Below are 22,992 nucleotides of genomic sequence, written 5' to 3'. Positions count from 1 at the left end.
TCTAGATAAGACAGAGAACTGCAGCACGGGACATAGCCGAGTTGGTCAGGTTGAGTGGTGATGAGTTTGCTATTTGGATGAATAAAGAAAGTCAAAAGTGTGAAAGATAAAAAACAAAAGGAGGAAGTGTGAAAAGTGAATGGGCCAAATTGAGGTGCATATGAAGACGTATGCTTTCTTCCAATTCATTAAACCGGGCTAATATGAATCAGGTGAATTGAGTTCTGCTTTTGGAAACTGGGTTAAGAAGGGGTGCACCGGTCCTGGAGGTACTGCAATATCAGGTCAATGCGTGGAGTGGACAGAGCAAGCTCTTTTTCCATCTCCCTGTTCTAAAAATCCATTTAATATATTGTCCCCAGATAGGGGACGTATCAGATATTAAACTGATAAGAACAGATTTTTGATTTAATGAAGCTTTCCAAAGCACCGCAAAAAATGCATGACCGAAGTCACACCAAAAACAGTGCAAAGGCTAGGATTCGTGTGGACCCCTCCGTGAGGAGAGGGTCCCCAAAAATCAACCCCGTCCCTCCGAGTCAGAAGGCCACAGCAAGGGTCAGGGATCTTCCGGTCTCCCCCAAGCCGAAGCCTGGTTGAGCCTTGTCGTTGCTCCCAGCGTCCACCCAGGCATCTTACCCAAGTGGAGTAGAGAGCTACTAGTTGTTGGTTTCGCAGCCGAAACTGCCCGGACCGTCAACCGGTGTTGGTTTCTCAGCCCAAGGCTAACCGGACCTCCAACCGGGTGTTGGTTTCTCAGCTGAAGCTGACCCGGACCTCCAACCGGGTGTTGGTTTCTCAGCCGAAGCTGACCCATACCTCCAACCGGGTGTTGGTTTCTCAGCCGAAGCTGACCCGGACCTCCAACCGGGTGTTGGTTTCTCAGCCCAAAGCTGAACGGACCTCCGACCATGATTATAAAAATTTCCCTTCCTAGCCAGAAGGCCGGGATAGAGCAATATGCTCAGAAAGTATGAAAGGGCAAGGTACGGTGTGCTACAGAGCCCAAGGCTCGCCGGGGTCCCAAGCCAGCAAGCTCAGACTCACTCCAGGGTCGTCAGTCCTGGGGCACATTGCACCATAGCCCCCACACTTACTCAGTCTAATAGCCTCGATCCTGGTAGGGCCATGTTTTCCTCTAGATGAATATACTATACATCAAGAGTACTAGCAAGCGCAACCTTCCAGTGTGCATTGCATCTGCCGAGCCTCACAGATACTACACTTGATCTTAGCCAAAAGGCCGAGAAGCGATAACCAGAATTGGTTTGGGCCTCGAGTGGCACCCTGGCCTATGCCGGACACATCTTAGGGAGAGAGAGCGAGAGGGAGACAAACCCACGCCTACAGAAGACATTTTGTCACCCAAGCCAACCCTTGAAAAGGCTGCTTTGCAGAGCAAAAACAAGAAGAATGGTGCGTTTTGCAGCCGCCGCCCCCCACTGCAATGAATCTGAATAACTCCTCCTTTAGGGCGCAAGCAACTCCCCTCCCCCTTGCAGTCTTTCCAATTCACGATACAAAAAGACGGACAGGACAGGTTGCCTGACTTTCCGTCACTGCCACCCTTTGCCATCCTTACCCGTAGAAAGCCCTTTCATCATCCCCAAACCCTAATCTTTTCCCTTTCCTTCCCAGCCCCCAAACCCTGCCCTCTGTACCCTTCTCACCACCCGCATCCCTTCTCCTGTCATCCCCCTACCACCCGGGAAAAAAAGAGCTTGCCCCCTCCTTACACTAGCCCACCCTCCCACCCAAAGAACAACTTCTGCTGCGCAGCTTGTTTTCTAGGCAGCAGCGCTATTGTGATGTCAGCGGGGGGCATTGTGACAAGCCGCCAGTGTTCCGTCTCTTCATGTTGTGCACTGTTCAAACGGAAAATACATCAACAGGCAGACTACAGAAAAGCTTACTAACAAAGGTTAGAGGGGGGCTTTCTCAGAGGGCTTTTTACAGTTTGTCTATTCCCAATTAGCCGTTTAAGTGTACTTAATGAAAGTAGTAATTCTTTCATAGGCCGCCCATTCTTAGTATTTGACGTTCCTTATATTGCGGTATCAGGCTGCGCAGCAGGTTGCAAAACATTCATCACCCATGACTGTCCCCAATTGGGTTCAGAAGCTAAATGTCTATCATGACCTCTCTTTTAGAATGTCCAAGAGCAAGCAAACTCTTCCTCCAGGTGAGGGAGCCAACAGCCCACTCAAGACATCATCATTGCTCAAAGAAAACCCCAAAAACCAATGCATGATAGGAATAAACAGGTAACTTTCTTTGGAGTGGAAGCGGAGAGATCGCACCAGATGCCAATTCTAGATCTTATCACACCTGTGGTCACTGCAGCAGCAGGTGAATCCACTTTGTCCAAAAGTGATCTATTCCATTCAATTGCAAATGATCTAGATAAGACAGAGAACAAGATACTGCAGCACGGGACATAGTCGAGTTGGTCAGGTTGAGTGGTGATGAGTTTGCTATTTGGATGAATAAAGAAAGTAAAAAGTGTGAAAGATAAAAAACAAAAGGAGGAAGTATTGAGGTGCATATGAAGACGTATGCTTTCTTCCAATTCATTAAATCGGGCTAATATGAATCAGGTGAATTGAGTTCTGCTTTTGGAAACTGGGTTAAGAAGGGGTGCATCGGTCCTGGAGGTACTGCAATACCAGGTCAATGCGTGGAGTGGACAGAGCAAGCTCTTTTTCCATCTCCCTGTTCTAAAAATCCATTTAATATATGGTCCCCAGATAGGGGACGTATCAGATATTAAACTGATAAGAACAGATTTTTTTTTTTTTTTGAAGGATGAGTTTGAAAATAATAAAGTGACCGCCTCTCGTAGCCCAGGTAACCATCCGTCACAAGAGGGCTATGACATCCTACGATGCACACTCCCCCCAGGCCAGCAGTTGTGCAATACCCTGGCACCTTTCAGCACCAACCAAGGTAGTACCCTCCCAAACTACACTTGATCTTAGCCAAAAGGCCGAGAAGCGACAACCAGAATTGGTTTGGGCCTCGAGTGGCACCCTGGCCTATGCCGGACACATCTTAGGGAGAGAGAGCGAGAGGGAGACAAACCCACGCCTACACAAGACATTTTGTCACCCAAGCCAACCCTTGAAAAGGCTGCTTTGCAGAGCAAAAACAAGAAGAATGGTGCGTTTTGCAGCCGCCGCCCACTGCAATGAATCTGAATAACTCCTCCTTTTGGGCGCAAGCAACTCCCCTCCCCCTTGCAGTCTTTTCAATTCATGATACAAAAAGACGGACAGGACAGGTTGCCTGACTTTGCGTCACTGCCACCCTTTGCCATCCTTACCCGTAGAAAGCCCTTTCATCATCCCCAAACCCTAATCTTTTCCCTTCCCTTCCCAGCCCCAAACCCTGCCCTCTGTACCCATCTCACCACCCGCATCCCTTCTCCTATCATCCCCCTACCACCCGAGAAAAAAAAAAAAAAAAAAGCTTGCCCCCTCCTTCCACTAGCCCACCTCCCACCCAAAGAGAAACTTCTGCTGCGCAGCTAGCTTTCTAGGCAGCAGCGCTATTGTGATGTCAGCGGGGGGCATTGTGACAAGCCGCCAGTGTTCCGTCTCTTCATGTTGTGCACTGTTCAAACGGAAAATACATCAACAGGCAGACTACAGAAAAGCTTACTAACAAAGGTTAGAGGGGGGCTTTCTCAGAGGGCTTTTTACAGTTTGTCTATTCCCAATTAGCCGTTTAAGTGTACTTAATGAAAGTAGTAATTCTTTCATAGGCCGCCCATTCTTAGTATTTGACGTTCCTTATATTGCGGTATCAGGCTGCGCAGCAGGTTGCAAAACATTCATCACCCATGACTGTCCCCAATTGGGTTCAGAAGCTAAATGTCTATCATGACCTCTCTTTTAGAATGTCCAAGAGCAAGCAAACTCTTCCTCCAGGAGGGGGAGCCAACAGCCCACTCAAGACATCATCATTGCTCAAAGAAAACCCCAAAAACCAATGCATGATAGGAATAAACAGGTAACTTTCTTTGGAGTGGAAGCGGAGAGATTGCACCAGATGCCAATTCTAGATCTTATCACACCTGTGGTCACTGCAGCAGCAGGTGAATCCACTTTGTCCAAAAGGGATCTATTCCATTCAATTGCAAATGATCTAGATAAGACAGAGAACAAGATACTGCAGCACGGGACATAGTCGAGTTGGTCAGGTTGAGTGGTGATGAGTTTGCTATTTGGATGAATAAAGAAAGTAAAAAGTGTGAAAGATAAAAAACAAAAGGAGGAAGTATTGAGGTGCATATGAAGACGTATGCTTTCTTCCAATTCATTAAATCGGGCTAATATGAATCAGGTGAATTGAGTTCTGCTTTTGGAAACTGGGTTAAGAAGGGGTGCACCGGTCCTGGAGGTACTGCAATACCAGGTCAATGCGTGGAGTGGACAGAGCAAGCTCTTTTTCCATCTCCCTGTTCTAAAAATCCATTTAATATATGGTCCCCAGATAGGGGACGTATCAGATATTAAACTGATAAGAACAGATTTTTTTTTTTTTTTTTTTTTTGAAGGATGAGTTTGAAAATAATAAAGTGACCGCCTCTCGTTGCCCAGGTAACCGTCCGTCACAAGAGGGCTATGACATCCTACGATGCACACTCCCCCAAGGCCAGCAGTTGTGCAATACCCTGGCACCTTTCAGCACCAACCAAGGTAGTACCCTCCCAAACTACACTTGATCTTAGCCAAAAGGCCGAGAAGCGATAACCAGAATTGGTTTGGGCCTCGAGTGGCACCCTGGCCTATGCCGGACACATCTTAGGGAGAGAGAGCGAGAGGGAGACAAACCCACGCCTACACAAGACATTTTGTCACCCAAGCCAACCCTTGAAAAGGCTGCTTTGCAGAGCAAAAACAAGAAGAATGGTGCGTTTTGCAGCCGCCGCCCACTGCAATGAATCTGAATAACTCCTCCTTTTGGGCGCAAGCAACTCCCCTCCCCCTTGCAGTCTTTTCAATTCATGATACAAAAAGACGGACAGGACAGGTTGCCTGACTTTCCGTCACTGCCACCCTTTGCCATCCTTACCCGTAGAAAGCCCTTTCATCATCCCCAAACCCTAATCTTTTCCCTTCCCTTCCCAGCCCCAAACCCTTCCCTCTGTACCCATCTCACCACCCGCATCCCTTCTCCTATCATCCCCCTACCACCCGAGAAAAAAAAAAAAAAAAAAGCTTGCCCCCTCCTTCCACTAGCCCACCTCCCACCCAAAGAGAAACTTCTGCTGCGCAGCTAGCTTTCTAGGCAGCAGCGCTATTGTGATGTCAGCGGGGGGCATTGTGACAAGCCGCCAGTGTTCCGTCTCTTCATGTTGTGCACTGTTCAAACGGAAAATACATCAACAGGCAGACTACAGAAAAGCTTACTAACAAAGGTTAGAGGGGGGCTTTCTCAGAGGGCTTTTTACAGTTTGTCTATTCCCAATTAGCCGTTTAAGTGTACTTAATGAAAGTAGTAATTCTTTCATAGGCCGCCCATTCTTAGTATTTGACGTTCCTTATATTGCGGTATCAGGCTGCGCAGCAGGTTGCAAAACATTCATCACCCATGACTGTCCCCAATTGGGTTCAGAAGCTAAATGTCTATCATGACCTCTCTTTTAGAATGTCCAAGAGCAAGCAAACTCTTCCTCCAGGAGGGGGAGCCAACAGCCCACTCAAGACATCATCATTGCTCAAAGAAAACCCCAAAAACCAATGCATGATAGGAATAAACAGGTAACTTTCTTTGGAGTGGAAGCGGAGAGATCGCACCAGATGCCAATTCTAGATCTTATCACACCTGTGGTCACTGCAGCAGCAGGTGAATCCACTTTGTCCAAAAGGGATCTATTCCATTCAATTGCAAATGATCTAGATAAGACAGAGAACAAGATACTGCAGCACGGGACATAGTCGAGTTGGTCAGGTTGAGTGGTGATGAGTTTGCTATTTGGATGAATAAAGAAAGTAAAAAGTGTGAAAGATAAAAAACAAAAGGAGGAAGTATTGAGGTGCATATGAAGACGTATGCTTTCTTCCAATTCATTAAATCGGGCTAATATGAATCAGGTGAATTGAGTTCTGTTTTTGGAAACTGGGTTAAGAAGGGGTGCACCGGTCCTGGAGGTACTGCAATACCAGGTCAATGCGTGGAGTGGACAGAGCAAGCTCTTTTTCCATCTCCCTGTTCTAAAAATCCATTTAATATATGGTCCCCAGATAGGGGACGTATCAGATATTAAACTGATAAGAACAGATTTTTTTTTTTTTTTGAAGGATGAGTTTGAAAATAATAAAGTGACCGCCTCTCGTTGCCCAGGTAACCGTCCGTCACAAGAGGGCTATGACATCCTACGATGCACACTCCCCCAAGGCCAGCAGTTGTGCAATACCCTGGCACCTTTCAGCACCAACCAAGGTAGTACCCTCCCAAACTACACTTGATCTTAGCCAAAAGGCCGAGAAGCGATAACCAGAATTGGTTTGGGCCTCGAGTGGCACCCTGGCCTATGCCGGACACATCTTAGGGAGAGAGAGCGAGAGGGAGACAAACCCACGCCTACACAAGACATTTTGTCACCCAAGCCAACCCTTGAAAAGGCTGCTTTGCAGAGCAAAAACAAGAAGAATGGTGCGTTTTGCAGCCGCCGCCCACTGCAATGAATCTGAATAACTCCTCCTTTTGGGCGCAAGCAACTCCCCTCCCCCTTGCAGTCTTTTCAATTCATGATACAAAAAGACGGACAAGACAGGTTGCCTGACTTTCCGTCACTGCCACCCTTTGCCATCCTTACCCGTAGAAAGCCCTTTCATCATCCCCAAACCCTAATCTTTTCCCTTCCCTTCCCAGCCCCAAACCCTGCCCTCTGTACCCATCTCACCACCCGCATCCCTTCTCCTATCATCCCCCTACCACCCGAGAAAAAAAAAAAAAAAAAGCTTGCCCCCTCCTTCCACTAGCCCACCTCCCACCCAAAGAGAAACTTCTGCTGCGCAGCTAGCTTTCTAGGCAGCAGCGCTATTGTGATGTCAGCGGGGGGCATTGTGACAAGCCGCCAGTGTTCCGTCTCTTCATGTTGTGCACTGTTCAAACGGAAAATACATCAACAGGCAGACTACAGAAAAGCTTACTAACAAAGGTTAGAGGGGGGCTTTCTCAGAGGGCTTTTTACAGTTTGTCTATTCCCAATTAGCCGTTTAAGTGTACTTAATGAAAGTAGTAATTCTTTCATAGGCCGCCCATTCTTAGTATTTGACGTTCCTTATATTGCGGTATCAGGCTGCGCAGCAGGTTGCAAAACATTCATCACCCATGACTGTCCCCAATTGGGTTCAGAAGCTAAATGTCTATCATGACCTCTCTTTTAGAATGTCCAAGAGCAAGCAAACTCTTCCTCCAGGTGAGGGAGCCAACAGCCCACTCAAGACATCATCATTGCTCAAAGAAAACCCCAAAAACCAATGCATGATAGGAATAAACAGGTAACTTTCTTTGGAGTGGAAGCGGAGAGATCGCACCAGATGCCAATTCTAGATCTTATCACACCTGTGGTCACTGCAGCAGCAGGTGAATCCACTTTGTCCAAAATTGATCTATTCCATTCAATTGCAAATGATCTAGATAAGACAGAGAACAAGATACTGCAGCACGGGACATAGTCGAGTTGGTCAGGTTGAGTGGTGATGAGTTTGCTATTTGGATGAATAAAGAAAGTAAAAAGTGTGAAAGATAAAAAACAAAAGGAGGAAGTATTGAGGTGCATATGAAGACGTATGCTTTCTTCCAATTCATTAAATCGGGCTAATATGAATCAGGTGAATTGAGTTCTGCTTTTGGAAACTGGGTTAAGAAGGGGTGCACCGGTCCTGGAGGTACTGCAATACCAGGTCAATGCGTGGAGTGGACAGAGCAAGCTCTTTTTCCATCTCCCTGTTCTAAAAATCCATTTAATATATGGTCCCCAGATAGGTGACGTATCAGATATTAAACTGATAAGAACAGATTTTTTGATTTAATGAAGCTTTCCAAAGCACCACAAAAAATGCATGACCGAAGTCACACCAAAAACAGTGCAAAGGCTAGGATTCGTGTGGACCCCACCGTGAGGAGAGGGTCCCCAAAAATCAACCCCGTCCCTCCGAGCCAGAAGGCCACAGCAAGGGTCAGGGATCTTCGGTGCTCCCCCAAGCCGAAGCCTGGTTGAGCCTTGTCGTTGCTCCCAGCGTCCACCCAGGCATCTTACCCAAGTGGAGTAGAGAGCTACTAGTTGTTGGTTTCGCAGCCGAAACTGCCCGGACCGTCAACCGGTGTTGGTTTCTCAGCCCAAGGCTAACCGGACCTCCAACCGGGTGTTGGTTTCTCAGCCGAAGCTGACCCAGACCTCCAACCGGGTGTTGGTTTCTCAGCCGAAGCTGACCCGGACCTCCAACCGGGTGTTAGTTTCTCAGCCCAAAGCTGACCAGACCTCCGACCGGGATTATAAAAATTTCCCTTCCTAGCCAGAAGGCCGGGATAGGGTAATATGCTCAAAAAGTATGAAAAGGCAAGGTACGGTGTGCTACAGAGCCCAAGGCTTGCCGGGGTCCCAAGCCAGCAAGCTCAGACTCACTCCAGGGTCGTCAGTCCTGGGGCACGTTGTACCATAGCCCCCCACCCTTACTCAGTCTAATAGCCTTGATCCTGGTAGGGCCATGTTTTCCTCTAGATGAATATACTATCCACCCAGAGTACTAGCATGCGCAACCTTCCAGTGTGCATTGTATCATTGTACTAAGGTGGCCTGGAGCTTAAACCACCTCTTCGAACAACACTACACATGATCTTAGCCAAAAGGCCGAGAAGCGATAACCAGAATTGGTTTGGGCCTCGAGTGGCACCCTGGCCTATGCCGGACACATCTTAGGGAGAGAGAGCGAGAGGGAGACAAACCCACGCCTACACAAGACATTTTGTCACCCAAGCCAACCCTTGAAAAGGCTGCTTTGCAGAGCAAAAACAAGAAGAATGGTGCGTTTTGCAGCCGCCGCCCACTGCAATGAATCTGAATAACTCCTCCTTTTGGGCGCAAGCAACTCCCCTCCCCCTTGCAGTCTTTTCAATTCATGATACAAAAAGACGGACAGGACAGGTTGCCTGACTTTCCGTCACTGCCACCCTTTGCCATTCTTACCCGTAGAAAGCCCTTTCATCATCCCCAAACCCTAATCTTTTCCCTTCCCTTCCCAGCCCCAAACCCTGCCCTCTGTACCCATCTCACCACCCGCATCCCTTCTCCTATCATCCCCCTACCACCCGAGAAAAAAAAAAAAAAAAAAGCTTGCCCCCTCCTTCCACTAGCCCACCTCCCACCCAAAGAGAAACTTCTGCTGCGCAGCTAGCTTTCTAGGCAGCAGCGCTATTGTGATGTCAGCGGGGGGCATTGTGACAAGCCGCCAGTGTTCCGTCTCTTCATGTTGTGCACTGTTCAAACGGAAAATACATCAACAGGCAGACTACAGAAAAGCTTACTAACAAAGGTTAGAGGGGGGCTTTCTCAGAGGGCTTTTTACAGTTTGTCTATTCCCAATTAGCCGTTTAAGTGTACTTAATGAAAGTAGTAATTCTTTCATAGGCCGCCCATTCTTAGTATTTGACGTTCCTTATATTGCGGTATCAGGCTGCGCAGCAGGTTGCAAAACATTCATCACCCATGACTGTCCCCAATTGGGTTCAGAAGCTAAATGTCTATCATGACCTCTCTTTTAGAATGTCCAAGAGCAAGCAAACTCTTCCTCCAGGTGAGGGAGCCAACAGCCCACTCAAGACATCATCATTGCTCAAAGAAAACCCCAAAAACCAATGCATGATAGGAATAAACAGGTAACTTTCTTTGGAGTGGAAGCGGAGAGATCGCACCAGATGCCAATTCTAGATCTTATCACACCTGTGGTCACTGCAGCAGCAGGTGAATCCACTTTGTCCAAAAGGGATCTATTCCATTCAATTGCAAATGATCTAGATAAGACAGAGAACAAGATACTGCAGCACGGGACATAGTCGAGTTGGTCAGGTTGAGTGGTGATGAGTTTGCTATTTGGATGAATAAAGAAAGTAAAAAGTGTGAAAGATAAAAAACAAAAGGAGGAAGTATTGAGGTGCATATGAAGACGTATGCTTTCTTCCAATTCATTAAATCGGGCTAATATGAATCAGGTGAATTGAGTTCTGCTTTTGGAAACTGGGTTAAGAAGGGGTGCACCGGTCCTGGAGGTACTGCAATACCAGGTCAATGCGTGGAGTGGACAGAGCAAGCTCTTTTTCCATCTCCCTGTTCTAAAAATCCATTTAATATATGGTCCCCAGATAGGGGACGTATCAGATATTAAACTGATAAGAACAGATACTACACTTGATCTTAGCCAAAAGGCCGAGAAGCGATAACCAGAATTGGTTTGGGCCTCGAGTGGCACCCTGGCCTATGCCGGACACATCTTAGGGAGAGAGAGCGAGAGGGAGAAACACCCACGCCTACACAAGACATTTTGTCACCCAAGCCAACCCTTGAAAAGGCTGCTTTGCAGAGCAAAAACAAGAAGAATGGTGCGTTTTGCAGCCGCCGCCCACTGCAATGAATCTGAATAACTCCTCCTTTTGGGCGCAAGCAACTCCCCTCCCCCTTGCAGTCTTTTCAATTCATGATACAAAAAGACGGACAGGACAGGTTGCCTGACTTTCCGTCACTGCCACCCTTTGCCATCCTTACCCGTAGAAAGCCCTTTCATCATCCCCAAACCCTAATCTTTTCCCTTCCCTTCCCAGCCCCAAACCCTGCCCTCTGTACCCATCTCACCACCCGCATCCCTTCTCCTATCATCCCCCTACCACCCGAGAAAAAAAAAAAAAAAAAAGCTTGCCCCCTCCTTCCACTAGCCCACCTCCCACCCAAAGAGAAACTTCTGCTGCGCAGCTAGCTTTCTAGGCAGCAGCGCTATTGTGATGTCAGCGGGGGGCATTGTGACAAGCCGCCAGTGTTCCGTCTCTTCATGTTGTGCACTGTTCAAACGGAAAATACATCAACAGGCAGACTACAGAAAAGCTTACTAACAAAGGTTAGAGGGGGGCTTTCTCAGAGGGCTTTTTACAGTTTGTCTATTCCCAATTAGCCGTTTAAGTGTACTTAATGAAAGTAGTAATTCTTTCATAGGCCGCCCATTCTTAGTATTTGACGTTCCTTATATTGCGGTATCAGGCTGCGCAGCAGGTTGCAAAACATTCATCACCCATGACTGTCCCCAATTGGGTTCAGAAGCTAAATGTCTATCATGACCTCTCTTTTAGAATGTCCAAGAGCAAGCAAACTCTTCCTCCAGGTGAGGGAGCCAACAGCCCACTCAAGACATCATCATTGCTCAAAGAAAACCCCAAAAACCAATGCATGATAGGAATAAACAGGTAACTTTCTTTGGAGTGGAAGCGGAGAGATCGCACCAGATGCCAATTCTAGATCTTATCACACCTGTGGTCACTGCAGCAGCAGGTGAATCCACTTTGTCCAAAAGGGATCTATTCCATTCAATTGCAAATGATCTAGATAAGACAGAGAACAAGATACTGCAGCACGGGACATAGTCGAGTTGGTCAGGTTGAGTGGTGATGAGTTTGCTATTTGGATGAATAAAGAAAGTAAAAAGTGTGAAAGATAAAAAACAAAAGGAGGAAGTATTGAGGTGCATATGAAGACGTATGCTTTCTTCCAATTCATTAAATCGGGCTAATATGAATCAGGTGAATTGAGTTCTGCTTTTGGAAACTGGGTTAAGAAGGGGTGCACCGGTCCTGGAGGTACTGCAATACCAGGTCAATGCGTGGAGTGGACAGAGCAAGCTCTTTTTCCATCTCCCTGTTCTAAAAATCCATTTAATATATGGTCCCCAGATAGGGGACGTATCAGATATTAAACTGATAAGAACAGATTTTTTTTTTTTTTTTTTTTGAAGGATGAGTTTGAAAATAATAAAGTGACCGCCTCTCGTTGCCCAGGTAACCGTCCGTCACAAGAGGGCTATGACATCCTACGATGCACACTCCCCCAAGGCCAGCAGTTGTGCAATACCCTGGCACCTTTCAGCACCAACCAAGGTAGTACCCTCCCAAACTACACTTGATCTTAGCCAAAAGGCCGAGAAGCGATAACCAGAATTGGTTTGGGCCTCGAGTGGCACCCTGGCCTATGCCGGACACATCTTAGGGAGAGAGAGCGAGAGGGAGACAAACCCACGCCTACACAAGACATTTTGTCACCCAAGCCAACCCTTGAAAAGGCTGCTTTGCAGAGCAAAAACAAGAAGAATGGTGCGTTTTGCAGCCGCCGCCCACTGCAATGAATCTGAATAACTCCTCCTTTTGGGCGCAAGCAACTCCCCTCCCCCTTGCAGTCTTTTCAATTCATGATACAAAAAGACGGACAGGACAGGTTGCCTGACTTTCCGTCACTGCCACCCTTTGCCATCCTTACCTGTAGAAAGCCCTTTCATCATCCCCAAACCCTAATCTTTTCCCTTCCCTTCCCAGCCCCAAACCCTGCCCTCTGTACCCATCTCACCACCCGCATCCCTTCTCCTATCATCCCCCTACCACCCGAGAAAAAAAAAAAAAAAAAAGCTTGCCCCCTCCTTCCACTAGCCCACCTCCCACCCAAAGAGAAACTTCTGCTGCGCAGCTAGCTTTCTAGGCAGCAGCGCTATTGTGATGTCAGCGGGGGGCATTGTGACAAGCCGCCAGTGTTCCGTCTCTTCATGTTGTGCACTGTTCAAACGGAAAATACATCAACAGGCAGACTACAGAAAAGCTTACTAACAAAGGTTAGAGGGGGGCTTTCTCAGAGGGCTTTTTACAGTTTGTCTATTCCCAATTAGCCGTTTAAGTGTACTTAATGAAAGTAGTAATTCTTTCATAGGCCGCCCATTCTTAGTATTTGATGTTCCTTATATTGCGGTATCAGGCTGCGCAGCAGGTTGCAAAACATTCATCACCCATGACTGTCCCCAATTGGGTTCAGAAGCTAAATGTCTATCATGACCTCTCTTTTAGAATGTCCAAGAGCAAGCAAACTCTTCCTCCAGGTGAGGGAGCCAACAGCCCACTCAAGACATCATCATTGCTCAAAGAAAACCCCAAAAACCAATGCATGATAGGAATAAACAGGTAACTTTCTTTGGAGTGGAAGCGGAGAGATCGCACCAGATGCCAATTCTAGATCTTATCACACCTGTGGTCACTGCAGCAGCAGGTGAATCCACTTTGTCCAAAAGGGATCTATTCCATTCAATTGCAAATGATCTAGATAAGACAGAGAACAAGATACTGCAGCACGGGACATAGTCGAGTTGGTCAGGTTGAGTGGTGATGAGTTTGCTATTTGGATGAATAAAGAAAGTCAAAAGTGTGAAAGATAAAAAACAAAAGGAGGAAGTATTGAGGTGCATATGAAGACGTATGCTTTCTTCCAATTCATTAAATCGGGCTAATATGAATCAGGTGAATTGAGTTCTGCTTTTGGAAACTGGGTTAAGAAGGGGTGCACCGGTCCTGGAGGTACTGCAATACCAGGTCAATGCGTGGAGTGGACAGAGCAAGCTCTTTTATCATCTCCCTGTTCTAAAAATCCATTTAATATATGGTCCCCAGATAGGGGACATATCAGATATTAAACTGATAAGAACAGATACTACACTTGATCTTAGCCAAAAGGCCGAGAAGCGATAACCAGAATTGGTTTGGGCCTCGAGTGGCACCCTGGCCTATGCCGGACACATCTTAGGGAGAGAGAGCGAGAGGGAGACAAACCCACGCCTACACAAGACATTTTGTCACCCAAGCCAACCCTTGAAAAGGCTGCTTTGCAGAGCAAAAACAAGAAGAATGGTGCGTTTTGCAGCCGCCGCCCACTGCAATGAATCTGAATAACTCCTCCTTTTGGGCGCAAGCAACTCCCCTCCCCCTTGCAGTCTTTTCAATTCATGATACAAAAAGACGGACAGGACAGGTTGCCTGACTTTCCGTCACTGCCACCCTTTGCCATCCTTACCCGTAGAAAGCCCTTTCATCATCCCCAAACCCTAATCTTTTCCCTTCCCTTCCCAGCCCCAAACCCTGCCCTCTGTACCCATCTCACCACCCGCATCCCTTCTCCTATCATCCCCCTACCACCCGAGAAAAAAAAAAAAAAAAAAGCTTGCCCCCTCCTTCCACTAGCCCACCTCCCACCCAAAGAGAAACTTCTGCTGCGCAGCTAGCTTTCTAGGCAGCAGCGCTATTGTGATGTCAGCGGGGGGCATTGTGACAAGCCGCCAGTGTTCCGTCTCTTCATGTTGTGCACTGTTCAAACGGAAAATACATCAACAGGCAGACTACAGAAAAGCTTACTAACAAAGGTTAGAGGGGGGCTTTCTCAGAGGGCTTTTTACAGTTTGTCTATTCCCAATTAGCCGTTTAAGTGTACTTAATGAAAGTAGTAATTCTTTCATAGGCCGCCCATTCTTAGTATTTGACGTTCCTTATATTGCGGTATCAGGCTGCGCAGCAGGTTGCAAAACATTCATCACCCATGACTGTCCCCAATTGGGTTCAGAAGCTAAATGTCTATCATGACCTCTCTTTTAGAATGTCCAAGAGCAAGCAAACTCTTCCTCCAGGTGAGGGAGCCAACAGCCCACTCAAGACATCATCATTGCTCAAAGAAAACCCCAAAAACCAATGCATGATAGGAATAAACAGGTAACTTTCTTTGGAGTGGAAGCGGAGAGATCGCACCAGATGCCAATTCTAGATCTTATCACACCTGTGGTCACTGCAGCAGCAGGTGAATCCACTTTGTCCAAAAGGGATCTATTCCATTCAATTGCAAATGATCTAGATAAGACAGAGAACAAGATACTGCAGCACGGGACATAGTCGAGTTGGTCAGGTTGAGTGGTGATGAGTTTGCTATTTGGATGAATAAAGAAAGTAAAAAGTGTGAAAGATAAAAAACAAAAGGAGGAAGTATTGAGGTGCATATGAAGACGTATGCTTTCTTCCAATTCATTAAATCGGGCTAATATGAATCAGGTGAATTGAGTTCTGCTTTTGGAAACTGGGTTAAGAAGGGGTGCACCGGTCCTGGAGGTACTGCAATACCAGGTCAATGCGTGGAGTGGACAGAGCAAGCTCTTTTTCCATCTCCCTGTTCTAAAAATCCATTTAATATATGGTCCCCAGATAGGGGACGTATCAGATATTAAACTGATAAGAACAGATACTACACTTGATCTTAGCCAAAAGGCCGAGAAGCGATAACCAGAATTGGTTTGGGCCTCGAGTGGCACCCTGGCCTATGCCGGACACATCTTAGGGAGAGAGAGCGAGAGGGAGACAAACCCACGCCTACACAAGACATTTTGTCACCCAAGCCAACCCTTGAAAAGGCTGCTTTGCAGAGCAAAAACAAGAAGAATGGTGCGTTTTGCAGCCGCCGCCCACTGCAATGAATCTGAATAACTCCTCCTTTTGGGCGCAAGCAACTCCCCTCCCCCTTGCAGTCTTTTCAATTCATGATACAAAAAGACGGACAGGACAGGTTGCCTGACTTTCCGTCACTGCCACCCTTTGCCATCCTTACCCGTAGAAAGCCCTTTCATCATCCCCAAACCCTAATCTTTTCCCTTCCCTTCCCAGCCCCAAACCCTGCCCTCTGTACCCATCTCACCACCCGCATCCCTTCTCCTATCATCCCCCTACCACCCGAGAAAAAAAAAAAAAAAAAAGCTTGCCCCCTCCTTCCACTAGCCCACCTCCCACCCAAAGAGAAACTTCTGCTGCGCAGCTAGCTTTCTAGGCAGCAGCGCTATTGTAATGTCAGCGGGGGGCATTGTGACAAGCCGCCAGTGTTCCGTCTCTTCATGTTGTGCACTGTTCAAACGGAAAATACATCAACAGGCAGACTACAGAAAAGCTTACTAACAAAGGTTAGAGGGGGGCTTTCTCAGAGGGCTTTTTACAGTTTGTCTATTCCCAATTAGCCGTTTAAGTGTACTTAATGAAAGTAGTAATTCTTTCATAGGCCGCCCATTCTTAGTATTTGACGTTCCTTATATTGCGGTATCAGGCTGCGCAGCAGGTTGCAAAACATTCATCACCCATGACTGTCCCCAATTGGGTTCAGAAGCTAAATGTCTATCATGACCTCTCTTTTAGAATGTCCAAGAGCAAGCAAACTCTTCCTCCAGGTGAGGGAGCCAACAGCCCACTCAAGACATCATCATTGCTCAAAGAAAACCCCAAAAACCAATGCATGATAGGAATAAACAGGTAACTTTCTTTGGAGTGGAAGCGGAGAGATCGCACCAGATGCCAATTCTAGATCTTATCACACCTGTGGTCACTGCAGCAGCAGGTGAATCCACTTTGTCCAAAAGGGATCTATTCCATTCAATTGCAAATGATCTAGATAAGACAGAGAACAAGATACTGCAGCACGGGACATAGTCGAGTTGGTCAGGTTGAGTGGTGATGAGTTTGCTATTTGGATGAATAAAGAAAGTAAAAAGTGTGAAAGATAAAAAACAAAAGGAGGAAGTATTGAGGTGCATATGAAGACGTATGCTTTCTTCCAATTCATTAAATCGGGCTAATATGAATCAGGTGAATTGAGTTCTGCTTTTGGAAACTGGGTTAAGAAGGGGTGCACCGGTCCTGGAGGTACTGCAATACCAGGTCAATGCGTGGAGTGGACAGAGCAAGCTCTTTTTCCATCTCCCTGTTCTAAAAATCCATTTAATATATGGTCCCCAGATAGGGGACGTATCAGATATTAAACTGATAAGAACAGATACTACACTTGATCTTAGCCAAAAGGCCGAGAAGCGATAACCAGAATTGGTTTGGGCCTCGAGTGGCACCCTGGCCTATGCCGGACACATCTTAGGGAGAGAGAGCGAGAGGGAGACAAACCCACGCCTACACAAGACATTTTGTCACCCAAGCCAACCCTTGAAAAGGCTGCTTTGCAGAGCAAAAACAAGAAGAATGGTGCGTTTTGCAGCCGCCGCCCACTGCAATGAATCTGAATAACTCCTCCTTTTGGGCGCAAGCAACTCCCCTCCCCCTTGCAGTCTTTTCAATTCATGATACAAAAATACGGACAGGACAGGTTGCCTGACTTTCCGTCACTGCCACCCTTTGCCATCCTTACCCGTAGAAAGCCCTTTCATCATCCCCAAACCCTAATCTTTTCCCTTCCCTTCCCAGCCCCAAACCCTGCCCTCTGTACCCATCTCACCACCCGCATCCCTTCTCCTATCATCCCCCTACCACCCGAGAAAAAAAAAAAAAAAAAGCTTGCCCCCTCCTTCCACTAGCCCACCTCCCACCCAAAGAGAAACTTCTGCTGCGCAGCTAGCTTTCTAGGCAGCAGCGCTATTGTGATGTCAGCGGGGGGCATTGTGACAAGCCGCCAGTGTTCCGTCTCTTCATGTTGTGCACTGTTCAAACGGAAAATACATCAACAGGCAGACTACAGAAAAGCTTACTAACAAAGGTTAGAGGGGGGCTTTCTCAGAGGGCTTTTTACAGTTTGTCTATTCCCAATTAGCCGTTTAAGTGTACTTAATGAAAGTAGTAATTCTTTCATAGGCCGCCCATTCTTAGTATTTGACGTTCCTTATATTGCGGTATCAGGCTGCGCAGCAGGTTGCAAAACATTCATCACCCATGACTGTCCCCAATTGGGTTCAGAAGCTAAATGTCTATCATGACCTCTCTTTTAGAATGTCCAAGAGCAAGCAAACTCTTCCTCCAGGTGAGGGAGCCAACAGCCCACTCAAGACATCATCATTGCTCAAAGAAAACCCCAAAAACCAATGCATGATAGGAATAAACAGGTAACTTTCTTTGGAGTGGAAGCGGAGAGATCGCACCAGATGCCAATTCTAGATCTTATCACACCTGTGGTCACTGCAGCAGCAGGTGAATCCACTTTGTCCAAAAGGGATCTATTCCATTCAATTGCAAATGATCTAGATAAGACAGAGAACAAGATACTGCAGCACGGGACATAGTCGAGTTGGTCAGGTTGAGTGGTGATGAGTTTGCTATTTGGATGAATAAAGAAAGTAAAAAGTGTGAAAGATAAAAAACAAAAGGAGGAAGTATTGAGGTGCATATGAAGACGTATGCTTTCTTCCAATTCATTAAATCGGGCTAATATGAATCAGGTGAATTGAGTTCTGCTTTTGGAAACTGGGTTAAGAAGGGGTGCACCGGTCCTGGAGGTACTGCAATACCAGGTCAATGCGTGGAGTGGACAGAGCAAGCTCTTTTTCCATCTCCCTGTTCTAAAAATCCATTTAATATATGGTCCCCAGATAGGGGACGTATCAGATATTAAACTGATAAGAACAGATACTACACTTGATCTTAGCCAAAAGGCCGAGAAGCGATAACCAGAATTGGTTTGGGCCTCGAGTGGCACCCTGGCCTATGCCGGACACATCTTAGGGAGAGAGAGCGAGAGGGAGACAAACCCACGCCTACACAAGACATTTTGTCACCCAAGCCAACCCTTGAAAAGGCTGCTTTGCAGAGCAAAAACAAGAAGAATGGTGCGTTTTGCAGCCGCCGCCCACTGCAATGAATCTGAATAACTCCTCCTTTTGGGCGCAAGCAACTCCCCTCCCCCTTGCAGTCTTTTCAATTCATGATACAAAAAGACGGACAGGACAGGTTGCCTGACTTTCCGTCACTGCCACCCTTTGCCATCCTTACCCGTAGAAAGCCCTTTCATCATCCCCAAACCCTAATCTTTTCCCTTCCCTTCCCAGCCCCAAACCCTGCCCTCTGTACCCATCTCACCACCCGCATCCCTTCTCCTATCATCCCCCTACCACCCGAGAAAAAAAAAAAAAAAAATGCTTGCCCCCTCCTTCCACTAGCCCACCTCCCACCCAAAGAGAAACTTCTGCTGCGCAGCTAGCTTTCTAGGCAGCAGCGCTATTGTGATGTCAGCGGGGGGCATTGTGACAAGCCGCCAGTGTTCCGTCTCTTCATGTTGTGCACTGTTCAAACGGAAAATACATCAACAGGCAGACTACAGAAAAGCTTACTAACAAAGGTTAGAGGGGGGCTTTCTCAGAGGGCTTTTTACAGTTTGTCTATTCCCAATTAGCCGTTTAAGTGTACTTAATGAAAGTAGTAATTCTTTCATAGGCCGCCCATTCTTAGTATTTGACGTTCCTTATATTGCGGTATCAGGCTGCGCAGCAGGTTGCAAAACATTCATCACCCATGACTGTCCCCAATTGGGTTCAGAAGCTAAATGTCTATCATGACCTCTCTTTTAGAATGTCCAAGAGCAAGCAAACTCTTCCTCCAGGTGAGGGAGCCAACAGCCCACTCAAGACATCATCATTGCTCAAAGAAAACCCCAAAAACCAATGCATGATAGGAATAAACAGGTAACTTTCTTTGGAGTGGAAGCGGAGAGATCGCACCAGATGCCAATTCTAGATCTTATCACACCTGTGGTCACTGCAGCAGCAGGTGAATCCACTTTGTCCAAAAGGGATCTATTCCATTCAATTGCAAATGATCTAGATAAGACAGAGAACAAGATACTGCAGCACGGGACATAGTCGAGTTGGTCAGGTTGAGTGGTGATGAGTTTGCTATTTGGATGAATAAAGAAAGTAAAAAGTGTGAAAGATAAAAAACAAAAGGAGGAAGTATTGAGGTGCATATGAAGACGTATGCTTTCTTCCAATTCATTAAATCGGGCTAATATGAATCAGGTGAATTGAGTTCTGCTTTTGGAAACTGGGTTAAGAAGGGGTGCACCGGTCCTGGAGGTACTGCAATACCAGGTCAATGCGTGGAGTGGACAGAGCAAGCTCTTTTTCCATCTCCCTGTTCTAAAAATCCATTTAATATATGGTCCCCAGATAGGGGACGTATCAGATATTAAACTGATAAGAACAGATGAGATTTCATCCGCAATTTTCAGAAAACGGTCATCGGCCACCACACAAAAGCGCAGTGCCGCAGGTGATCGCCTCCCGAGCCCAGGAACCACCAGCCATAAGGGGACGTAAGCACCAAAAGGCGCAACAATCCCCGAGGCCGGCGGTTGTGCAAGCCCGGGCCCCTCCCAGCCAAGACCAAGGCAAACCCAATGAAGGGACTACACTTGATCTTAGCCAAAAGGCCGAGAAGCGATAACCAGAATTGGTTTGGGCCTCGAGTGGCACCCTGGCCTATGCCGGACACATCTTAGGGAGAGAGAGCGAGAGGGAGACAAACCCACGCCTACACAAGACATTTTGTCACCCAAGCCAACCCTTGAAAAGGCTGCTTTGCAGAGCAAAAACAAGAAGAATGGTGCGTTTTGCAGCCGCCGCCCACTGCAATGAATCTGAATAACTCCTCCTTTTGGGCGCAAGCAACTCCCCTCCCCTTGCAGTCTTTTCAATTCATGATACAAAAAGACGGACAGGACAGGTTGCCTGACTTTCCGTCACTGCCACCCTTTGCCATCCTTACCCGTAGAAAGCCCTTTCATCATCCCCAAACCCTAATCTTTTCCCTTCCCAGCCCCAAACCCTGCCCTCTGTACCCATCTCACCACCCGCATCCCTTCTCCTATCATCCCCCTACCACCCGAGAAAAAAAAAAAAAAAAAAGCTTGCCCCCTCCTTCCACTAGCCCACCTCCCACCCAAAGAGAAACTTCTGCTGCGCAGCTAGCTTTCTAGGCAGCAGCGCTATTGTGATGTCAGCGGGGGGCATTGTGACAAGCCGCCAGTGTTCCGTCTCTTCATGTTGTGCACTGTTCAAACGGAAAATACATCAACAGGCAGACTACAGAAAAGCTTACTAACAAAGGTTAGAGGGGGGCTTTCTCAGAGGGCTTTTTACAGTTTGTCTATTCCCAATTAGCCGTTTAAGTGTACTTAATGAAAGTAGTAATTCTTTCATAGGCCGCCCATTCTTAGTATTTGACGTTCCTTATATTGCGGTATCAGGCTGCGCAGCAGGTTGCAAAACATTCATCACCCATGACTGTCCCCAATTGGGTTCAGAAGCTAAATGTCTATCATGACCTCTCTTTTAGAATGTCCAAGAGCAAGCAAACTCTTCCTCCAGGTGAGGGAGCCAACAGCCCACTCAAGACATCATCATTGCTCAAAGAAAACCCCAAAAACCAATGCATGATAGGAATAAACAGGTAACTTTCTTTGGAGTGGAAGCGGAGAGATCGCACCAGATGCCAATTCTAGATCTTATCACACCTGTGGTCACTGCAGCAGCAGGTGAATCCACTTTGTCCAAAAGGGATCTATTCCATTCAATTGCAAATGATCTAGATAAGACAGAGAACAAGATACTGCAGCACGGGACATAGTCGAGTTGGTCAGGTTGAGTGGTGATGAGTTTGCTATTTGGATGAATAAAGAAAGTAAAAAGTGTGAAAGATAAAAAACAAAAGGAGGAAGTATTGAGGTGCATATGAAGACGTATGCTTTCTTCCAATTCATTAAATCGGGCTAATATGAATCAGGTGAATTGAGTTCTGCTTTTGGAAACTGGGTTAAGAAGGGGTGCACCGGTCCTGGAGGTACTGCAATACCAGGTCAATGCGTGGAGTGGACAGAGCAAGCTCTTTTTCCATCTCCCTGTTCTAAAAATCCATTTAATATATGGTCCCCAGATAGGGGACGTATCAGATATTAAACTGATAAGAACAGATACTACACTTGATCTTAGCCAAAAGGCCGAGAAGCGATAACCAGAATTGGTTTGGGCCTCGAGTGGCACCCTGGCCTATGCCGGACACATCTTAGGGAGAGAGAGCGAGAGGGAGACAAACCCACGCCTACACAAGACATTTTGTCACCCAAGCCAACCCTTGAAAAGGCTGCTTTGCAGAGCAAAAACAAGAAGAATGGTGCGTTTTGCAGCCGCCGCCCACTGCAATGAATCTGAATAACTCCTCCTTTTGGGCGCAAGCAACTCCCCTCCCCCTTGCAGTCTTTTCAATTCATGATACAAAAAGACGGACAGGACAGGTTGCCTGACTTTCCGTCACTGCCACCCTTTGCCATCCTTACCCGTAGAAAGCCCTTTCATCATCCCCAAACCCTAATCTTTTCCCTTCCCTTCCCAGCCCCAAACCCTGCCCTCTGTACCCATCTCACCACCCGCATCCCTTCTCCTATCATCCCCCTACCACCCGAGAAAAAAAAAAAAAAAAAAAAGCTTGCCCCCTCCTTCCACTAGCCCACCTCCCACCCAAAGAGAAACTTCTGCTGCGCAGCTAGCTTTCTAGGCAGCAGCGCTATTGTGATGTCAGCGGGGGGCATTGTGACAAGCCGCCAGTGTTCCGTCTCTTCATGTTGTGCACTGTTCAAACGGAAAATACATCAACAGGCAGACTACAGAAAAGCTTACTAACAAAGGTTAGAGGGGGGCTTTCTCAGAGGGCTTTTTACAGTTTGTCTATTCCCAATTAGCCGTTTAAGTGTACTTAATGAAAGTAGTAATTCTTTCATAGGCCGCCCATTCTTAGTATTTGACGTTCCTTATATTGCGGTATCAGGCTGCGCAGCAGGTTGCAAAACATTCATCACCCATGACTGTCCCCAATTGGGTTCAGAAGCTAAATGTCTATCATGACCTCTCTTTTAGAATGTCCAAGAGCAAGCAAACTCTTCCTCCAGGTGAGGGAGCCAACAGCCCACTCAAGACATCATCATTGCTCAAAGAAAACCCCAAAAACCAATGCATGATAGGAATAAACAGGTAACTTTCTTTGGAGTGGAAGCGGAGAGATCGCACCAGATGCCAATTCTAGATCTTATCACACCTGTGGTCACTGCAGCAGCAGGTGAATCCACTTTGTCCAAAAGGGATCTATTCCATTCAATTGCAAATGATCTAGATAAGACAGAGAACA

The 22,992-nt window shown here is 46.9% G+C and overlaps 13 non-coding genes and 1 pseudogene across 13 annotated transcripts; all 14 read right to left on the bottom strand.

Moving 5' to 3' along the window:
* Positions 1-247: 247 nt before the first annotated feature.
* LOC142253297 (U2 spliceosomal RNA) lies at positions 248-440 on the bottom strand. Its single transcript, XR_012726599.1, has one exon. It is a non-coding gene; the product is annotated as a U2 spliceosomal RNA (small nuclear RNA).
* A 688-nt stretch (positions 441-1,128) lies between these two features.
* On the bottom strand, positions 1,129-1,255 carry LOC142253632 (U2 spliceosomal RNA; annotated as a pseudogene).
* A 1,377-nt stretch (positions 1,256-2,632) lies between these two features.
* On the bottom strand, positions 2,633-2,822 carry LOC142253440 (U2 spliceosomal RNA). Its single transcript, XR_012726724.1, has one exon. It is a non-coding gene; the product is annotated as a U2 spliceosomal RNA (small nuclear RNA).
* A 1,557-nt stretch (positions 2,823-4,379) lies between these two features.
* Positions 4,380-4,576, bottom strand: LOC142253463 (U2 spliceosomal RNA). Its single transcript, XR_012726750.1, has one exon. It is a non-coding gene; the product is annotated as a U2 spliceosomal RNA (small nuclear RNA).
* A 1,557-nt stretch (positions 4,577-6,133) lies between these two features.
* Positions 6,134-6,323, bottom strand: LOC142253411 (U2 spliceosomal RNA). Its single transcript, XR_012726694.1, has one exon. It is a non-coding gene; the product is annotated as a U2 spliceosomal RNA (small nuclear RNA).
* A 1,556-nt stretch (positions 6,324-7,879) lies between these two features.
* LOC142253357 (U2 spliceosomal RNA) lies at positions 7,880-8,073 on the bottom strand. The gene has a single exon (XR_012726656.1). It is a non-coding gene; the product is annotated as a U2 spliceosomal RNA (small nuclear RNA).
* A 2,183-nt stretch (positions 8,074-10,256) lies between these two features.
* Positions 10,257-10,447, bottom strand: LOC142252551 (U2 spliceosomal RNA). Its single transcript, XR_012725924.1, has one exon. It is a non-coding gene; the product is annotated as a U2 spliceosomal RNA (small nuclear RNA).
* Positions 10,448-11,828: 1,381 nt separating this feature from the next.
* LOC142253456 (U2 spliceosomal RNA) lies at positions 11,829-12,023 on the bottom strand. Its single transcript, XR_012726742.1, has one exon. It is a non-coding gene; the product is annotated as a U2 spliceosomal RNA (small nuclear RNA).
* A 1,557-nt stretch (positions 12,024-13,580) lies between these two features.
* LOC142253995 (U2 spliceosomal RNA) lies at positions 13,581-13,771 on the bottom strand. The gene has a single exon (XR_012727020.1). It is a non-coding gene; the product is annotated as a U2 spliceosomal RNA (small nuclear RNA).
* Positions 13,772-15,152: 1,381 nt separating this feature from the next.
* Positions 15,153-15,343, bottom strand: LOC142252550 (U2 spliceosomal RNA). Its single transcript, XR_012725923.1, has one exon. It is a non-coding gene; the product is annotated as a U2 spliceosomal RNA (small nuclear RNA).
* Positions 15,344-16,724: 1,381 nt separating this feature from the next.
* On the bottom strand, positions 16,725-16,915 carry LOC142252549 (U2 spliceosomal RNA). The gene has a single exon (XR_012725922.1). It is a non-coding gene; the product is annotated as a U2 spliceosomal RNA (small nuclear RNA).
* A 1,380-nt stretch (positions 16,916-18,295) lies between these two features.
* On the bottom strand, positions 18,296-18,486 carry LOC142252548 (U2 spliceosomal RNA). Its single transcript, XR_012725921.1, has one exon. It is a non-coding gene; the product is annotated as a U2 spliceosomal RNA (small nuclear RNA).
* A 1,381-nt stretch (positions 18,487-19,867) lies between these two features.
* On the bottom strand, positions 19,868-20,052 carry LOC142253360 (U2 spliceosomal RNA). Its single transcript, XR_012726659.1, has one exon. It is a non-coding gene; the product is annotated as a U2 spliceosomal RNA (small nuclear RNA).
* Positions 20,053-21,632: 1,580 nt separating this feature from the next.
* On the bottom strand, positions 21,633-21,823 carry LOC142252546 (U2 spliceosomal RNA). Its single transcript, XR_012725919.1, has one exon. It is a non-coding gene; the product is annotated as a U2 spliceosomal RNA (small nuclear RNA).
* Positions 21,824-22,992: the final 1,169 nt, after the last annotated feature.

This window comes from Anomaloglossus baeobatrachus, chromosome 9 (genome assembly GCF_048569485.1).
Source record: "Anomaloglossus baeobatrachus isolate aAnoBae1 chromosome 9, aAnoBae1.hap1, whole genome shotgun sequence".
Classification (NCBI taxonomy): domain Eukaryota; kingdom Metazoa; phylum Chordata; class Amphibia; order Anura; family Aromobatidae; genus Anomaloglossus; species Anomaloglossus baeobatrachus.
The sequence above is the reverse complement of the archived record's forward strand: the minus strand, read 5'-3'. Positions and strand labels throughout refer to the sequence as shown.